We start from the raw sequence: 7597 nt of genomic DNA on the forward strand, positions 1-7597 counted from the left end.
TAGTTTAATAACGCAGACGATTAAAAACAGAGCGATTCTTTTTCGACGTCTTAATTTGATTGTTTATTTACGACTATCATTTTTATGAACCACCGACTAGGTACTATATACTGTATTAAAATATCAGACAAGCTATAAAAACAACGGCGTCGTAAAAACTCACTGTTTAAAACATTCAATTAAATTTTAATAAAAATCCATCTGCGCGCGTGTGTGTGTATTCGAAATGAATACCGTATTCCTCGAAGACGCGTCTCATAATATAAGTACCTATAGGTAAATACAGGGTGATTCGCCGAGCATGCTCGACCCTTTTTATTCTTTATTAATGGAATTATTCAAAATCTGATTTTTGGAATCTTTAAACGTACTCAACGACGGTATATTATTCAAATTCTTGAGATTTTTGTACCACTTAAGGAGTGTCACGTGACTATATAAACTTTTGTTTTTCAAACGAGAACCCTAATTGTTTACTGTAAATTATTTAGCGGAGAATTTTGGTGTATTAAAATCAAAACTCTAATGTGCAGATTTTTGAGTTATTCAATTTAGTGTTCTAAGATAAAAGGTCCATCGTTTAGGTTTATAAGATATGTGGTGTATGGTGAATTTGAAAATATTAGTCTATATTAATATAAATAATTTGTAAAAACGACCAAAGTATCATAATTCATAAAAATACTAGTTCCAATAGTACGAGTATTTTATACTTTTGTAAAACGATTTTTAAGGACTATTATCTTTGGTGCGAATATTTTAATAACTAAGGAACACTAAGAAATTATTTTTTCGAATTTTGATTTCGATACATCATTATTCTCAAAAAAATTCTCAACTAAATAATTTACAGCAAATAAAGAGGGGTTCTCATTTGAAAAACAAAAGTTTGTATCACCACAGGACACCCCTTAAGTGGTAAAAAAAATGTAAAGAATTTGAAAATACGGTCTTTGTGTATATTTAAACGATTCCAAAATAAGATTTTGAATAACTCCATTATAAAAGATGAAAATGGGGCGAACATGCTTGGTGAATCACCCTGTACATAGGCGCCATCTAATAAATATTGTATTTCGAAATTTTATTTGAAATCTCAATCACTCGTTATTTTTGTGAGCACTCACAACTATAATACGCGTATACCTACTCGCAATACTCGCATAAGCGGATTGTTTAACAACGGTTGCTGCAGTTTAGTTATATTATGATCGTATATTATTGTTTTCGGTTATTATGTTTAAAAACCCATCGAATGATTATTTCGTGCGAGATCGTCCGGGCTGGTCGATATTTTATCGCGTTCACAACTCGTAAAATAAACCATAAAGCTGCGTTTGCTTGGAATAATATTATCAGCGACGCGCGGACGCAATCAAAGGGATCACACATAGTGCTGGACCGACCGATAAATGACATAATATAATATACTCGGAAACTCGGTCAACGCCATCAATAATATAATATATTGTATTTCCGTTTATCGCATATATTGTTGTATAACTTCCGCGCGCGTGTGAAGTATAATTTTATGCAGTGGAACTTTAAACATCGTACCGATGATGTTTTAGAACCAATTAGGTATTTGAATGTCATCGTCTGCAGTGACGGCCTCAATATTTATTTTGCAGTCGAAATACAATTTTTAATATTTCCATAAATTGTAAAATATGTTAATTATCAGTTGTTTTCGTGGACTCAAACGAAAGAGTACCTACCCACGTGCCAAATTCTGTAAGTGTATTATTAGTCACATCGCATTACATATTTCGAAATTATATTAACAATCTACAATTTCTGAATTTCAAGTTATCGATTATGTTGTGCGATGGTTAATTTTTTCGTATTTTTCAGTACACCGAACTTTGTAAAAATAAAAGTCGTAAAATATTACAAACATTATAAATACAGTGAACGTTTTTTTTTGTATTAGTAAAATGCCTTTGGAACATACATTTTTTCCTCTCTAAAAAAAAAGCGTTTAAAATCCACCACTGAATTCAAAAGTCTTGTAATTCATCACGAAAACGGTTTCATTCTAATAACAACAACAATCTTAAAATGTAAATGTATTGTAAGCAGATATTTTATTTTATTTTTATTATTTTCAAGACCAATAAAAAGAAAACAAAAACACTCTGGTTGTCGTCTACAATACAAATATTAAACACAATAATATATTAATATATAATAAATATATCAATAATATACATGACTACATCACACGTATATGTGTCAATACGATCTGCAGATCGTAATTTATTAAGAAACGTTCTCGAACTTATAAAACAAAACCGAAATGTAATTTTAACCATCGAGACTATAAACTTTACACGTGGGTACTAAAATATTCACGTCACTAGCTGATATTGATCTAACCAGCTAACCTAACCGAACATCTCATTTAATATAATATTTTAATTTTAATTAATACACTTTACACATCCAACTATAACGATGCGCAATAAATTAGTCGGGTCGTGTTTGTGTTGTTATTGAGTTATGGACGAGTGGCGTAGACCTTATTTGGCCGGATATCATTTCGAAGTCGTTCGAACTTTGAACTATTCGCCGTCCGAAGCTAAAGTTTTACAATTGGCATATAGTTCGGACGGACACGAGTGCTTGTGTAGCCATCTCCGATGTAGATAATTCAAGATAAACAAAGACGGAAGATAATAATATATATATATATATATATTATTATCATCGTTCTGTAATGCAAAAACCCGAGCTCCTCCCTACTGCAGTTCCTACATTATAATAATATATGTATAAACGCGTCGTTATTTATCAGCCTCTTCGGAAAACGCTATTTGGATTAAAATATAATGCAATACACACCACGCCGTGCTGTTTGCCGAAACATTCTATTTATATTAAAATATTCCACACTCACACACACACATATCCGTCTGGTGTATATTGATAAATACGTTTAAGTTTTTTTGGTAATAGTTTTTCGACACGAAGTCGATCACTGCGTCCGAAAAACTAACTAATTTTTTGGGACACGAGTAAACAACAACGATTGTTAATAATAATTAGGGCTCGGATTTTAATGCTTAATAAATAACAAAAAAAAAAAAAATTCCACTTGTAATGGTCACTTCAAACGGTGACTCGGGCAATTAAATTTTAATTCTTTTTAATTAAATAGTATTATGATACCGGCTCACGGTACTATTTTCAGTGGTATATCTCAACTTCCGCTGGAAAGTTTTCACCAAAATCAATTTTTCCTTACACAATATGATGATCGCCCGCGGTTTTTAGACAAATTTCAACGCTTAATACAATTATTTTTATATAGGTGATGATATAATAATACTATTGTCGTTGTTGTTTTGCGTCACTGCATGGCGTGCAGTTTCAAACGAGACGCAAACGATTTATTCGCCAACAAAACTGCAGTTGAAAAACAGGTGAATTGCGATGATCAACTTAAATAATAAGAATATTTATTGCTATGTGGGTGGTATGCGTATAAGGAGGTATGACTACGCGTAATGCACGAATATATTATCATAATATTGTTATCATAATGTATACAAATAATAATAATATGATACCTGTAGCGATATTCGTCGAATAGACTTGCGTGAAAATGTCGAACAAGATAGTATTAGTATTATACGTGATCGCTGGATTATACGCGTAGGCAATAAAAAATTTAACACGTTCATACATACAATAATATGATAATACGTATATATATTATTATAGTATATAATATTATGTTAATAGAAAAGCTTTGCGTAGGAGCGATTGCCGTTATTGCCTGCAGTCCCCGCGTGGCGCAGTCGCTGACAAATGAAAAACGCTTTGGCTGTCGATTTCATTTTCGGCTCTTTCGGCGTGCGATTATTTTAATTTATTTTCTTGTTTTTTTTTTTTTTTTTTGTGCGTGTATATTTTTTATTAGTATCTGAGGAGCGTCCCGATCAATTCTTTCCGAAGGCTGCGATCCAATAATATCATTGCGGCAGACGCGTATCGCATTATTATCGTAATAATAGAACAATATAATATAGCTACTGAAATAAATATATAATATAATATTGTTTAACACGACAATCGAATAGCAATTATAATTTTGCATTGGATTTATTTTAGGGGGATGGGGGGAGGTTAATTTTTTCAATACTCCGCTGCCAACGGTGAGTTAAGAATATACAATAAAATGTCATACAAGCAATGGTAATAAACTATAATAACGATTAGATATTTTGTTTATATAGAGAATGGCGTAGTGCGGCGTGCCTCATGATATATTTGTAGTGCTTTGAAACTGAAGTAGTATTAGGACCTTTTTTTTTCAGGCCACGAGAATTGAATGAGAAAATGAATAGGTATACGACCTGTGGTGTATATATATATCACCGAAAAGGGTAGTATTATTCACAGTCGAGCATCAATAGACGGTACAAACATAAAAAAAAAAAAGGGAATCGGTTTTTGTGTCTTCTGGAAAATATAAACATTTGTCTCCCTTTGTCAAGGTTTTATTTTTCCTGCGTACCAGTAGCTCGTCCACGAGCTCTATCGTCGAGAATGTGTTTGCGAAACAGTACGCGGGCAAAGGCCAATTCAGGAACGGTCCAAGGATATCATTACGCCGAGGGATTTCGCGCGATTTTTGTGCTGTACGATGGCTTTTATCGCCCAGTCGGACTTGACACGTCAAACAGTCGACCGCAGAGGGTGAAAGAATGAATCGAAGAGCAATGCAGCCATGCAGGGTAATATAGTAATATATTATTGTTCTTAATAATACGTGGAACAATAATTTATTATTCATTTGAAAGGTAAAAAAATGAAAAATATAATAATATAACAATAGACGTTGACAAAATGTAACATTGTTCTCATTATATATGGAACTAGTTTTAAAAATTGATTTTTTTTCAGTGGGTAGAAAGTTTACAAGATTTTTTTGACTTTTTTACGCAGATAAAACAATATTATCCGAACATCCAAGCATGACATGATGCTCCAAATATCGGTAAAATTATTGTACCAGTAATTATTAACATTGTATATTTGTATCATTTATTTTAACTTTTAAAAATTGTCAATAATTAACTTTTGATAACTCGATGTGATTAGATAGTTTTACATAAAAAAAACGCGTAAACAGTATTTTTCTTTCAGAATACAAAATTGAAAATTAATGATTGTTATTGGTGAACAGTATATATTATAATCGAAAAATAATTAAAAACGTTTAGAAGTAAATAGTGTCAGAGGTGGTAGTATTTTAATAATTATAATAATAAATAATTATTATTGCGTCTCGTGTAAGGAAAATATCACTTTGCGACGCAGCAGATCTTCGGACGAGCAAAAATATCGTGAAATTTTCGTATCATAATATTTTATTGTCTTATAAAATATTGTATTGTTGCGTATCGATTTAGAACGATTTTTAGCTGATATATAGTACAAATGATATTTGTTGGTACACCGTCAAAGAATAGCGGGTTACAGTAAATATTGAAGGGCAATAATTATCGAATGCCACTTTAAACACACACGCAGAGCAAAATATGCTAATTAACCTTACGATATACAGTGATTTAGACTCGGCTGATACGGATTGGCACTTGCAAATCTCCGAGGAACAGCCAAACAACCGTCGTTTAGGCTTACAAATATTTACCTTTTAAACCTATTTTCATTATTACGATCGGTATCTACCTATACACATAAAGCGTTTAATTCCACAGCGTTTTATATACGGTCGATTACCTATATGAGTGAATTTTCCTTTACTATCGTAATTAACACGCGTGCAGTTTGGTTTGGATACAACAAAAGTTTCGACATCCATTATTATTGCGATAGGTAAAATCTATAATAAGGTTATAATACGTTAGGCGTTACGTTTAATTCTAATCTTATTTTCAATAAACACTATCTGAATATTTCAAAAAAATCGTCATCTATACTAGGATTTATTAGTAGGACATGTAAAGATTTTACTGATAACTTTACATGAACCCTTTACTCTTAAGACATTATATTTTTCACTAGTACGCTCTATTTTAGAATATAATTCGGTTATCTGGTCGCCATCTGTAAATGCCCATATCCAATGCCTTGAAGGTATACAAAATCGCTTCCTCCGCTTTATATCGTATAAATGCAATATTCCGCGTCAACGTCATACACCATATAAGCCTTTATTAGTCACTTTAAATATGAATAGTCTTGCAACCAGGAGAAATATAATTGACTTAAAGTTCCTATATAAAGTGGTAAACGGTATCATTAATTTTAGTGAATTACTAAACTCTCTTAATTTCTATGTTCCTCAATGTCAAACGAGATCTACTTATACTTTTTATATGCAACTACATAGAACTAATTATTTAGTAAATGCTCCTATTAATAGAATGATGAAATTAGCTAATGATACACAGGTCGATTTATTTAATTTTAACTCAATTGAGTCTTTTTATAATTATATTCATAATTATTACTTGCAGTGAATTATTTATCAATATTATAAATCTTTTTATGTTAATTACCGTTATTATTAATCTTACTAAATTATTCGCTATTTTAACTACTGTTATTATTAATCTTAATTAATCATTCTATATTTTGTATAGGTATTTAATAATATGTCTTAATCTCACTCTGTTCACTTTTCTTCTCTTTCTAATTGTAAAATTTTTTTTTGTTATGTTTTGATTTAAAACTGTTACTAAGCTTTGCCCGTTTGAATTAATTAAATAAATAATATTAAAAAAATAAAATAATATGATATTATTGTTTATTGAATGTCACACTGTGTGGAACAAAAATTAAATTATTGTCCGGACAGGACCATTGGATTTCTTCCCCCTTAAATTTTATAAATTTGATAATTTTGCATAAAAAAAAAAAATAAAATAAATAATAGGAGTCCGATTACGATTCCTAAACGAAGAAACACTACGAGACTGCACCGAGTGCATGATTTCTTGCATCCGGTCTGCACTCGAAAATCCTAAGAAATCAACGATGGTTAGACGTGAATAAATTAGTTCAGTAATTCGTTCTTGCCAGGATTCGTGCAACCAAGAGCAGGAGGTATAATATTATGTTTCGGGCCTAGGCTGATGGTTTTTGTTGGGCTAGAATGTACATTTTGTGTTTACCTATGTCAGCTGTCTGCAGCGTGAATATCAAACTAAAAGCAATCAATAGATACGTGACCACAGGCATAGAATAACCGACGCCAATGTAAAATAATTATATAATATTATTGAACGGCGCCCGGCTAAAAGCAGCTAGGATGTAATAACTTTACCAATAAGTGCATTTTCAATCATGTAGAATGTTCCATTGCAATCATAAAACTAATTAACAGCATTATGCACTATAACATTTTTGGTTTTTATCATTGTTTACGTGTACTAAAAGCTATTTTTAATTAAAATTAAAATTACGTATTTTGATGCATGGAAAATGTTGAAATCGCTCTTTATGTCGAACAAGTTTGATGATACAATTATAATTGAATGTGTATCAATAAAATATATTTACATCTGTAATAATAATTATACTTCTCAATAAGTAGCTTAAACTCTATGTATAATCTTAAATA

At 31.2% G+C, this 7597-nt stretch overlaps 1 protein-coding gene and 1 pseudogene across 2 annotated transcripts in view; one reads left to right on the plus strand and one right to left on the minus strand.

The window, feature by feature from the left end:
• LOC107162117 (atrial natriuretic peptide receptor 1-like) overlaps nucleotides 1-7597 on the minus strand; it is a 298392-nt gene that overhangs the window by 8361 nt on the left and 282434 nt on the right. The window lies entirely within an intron of this gene.
• Nucleotides 2503-6494, plus strand: LOC149054935 (uncharacterized; annotated as a pseudogene).

Source organism: Diuraphis noxia, unplaced genomic scaffold (assembly GCF_037042655.1).
Source record: "Diuraphis noxia isolate RWA-SAM2 unplaced genomic scaffold, SU_Dnox_SAM2 contig0005, whole genome shotgun sequence".
Taxonomy (NCBI): domain Eukaryota; kingdom Metazoa; phylum Arthropoda; class Insecta; order Hemiptera; family Aphididae; genus Diuraphis; species Diuraphis noxia.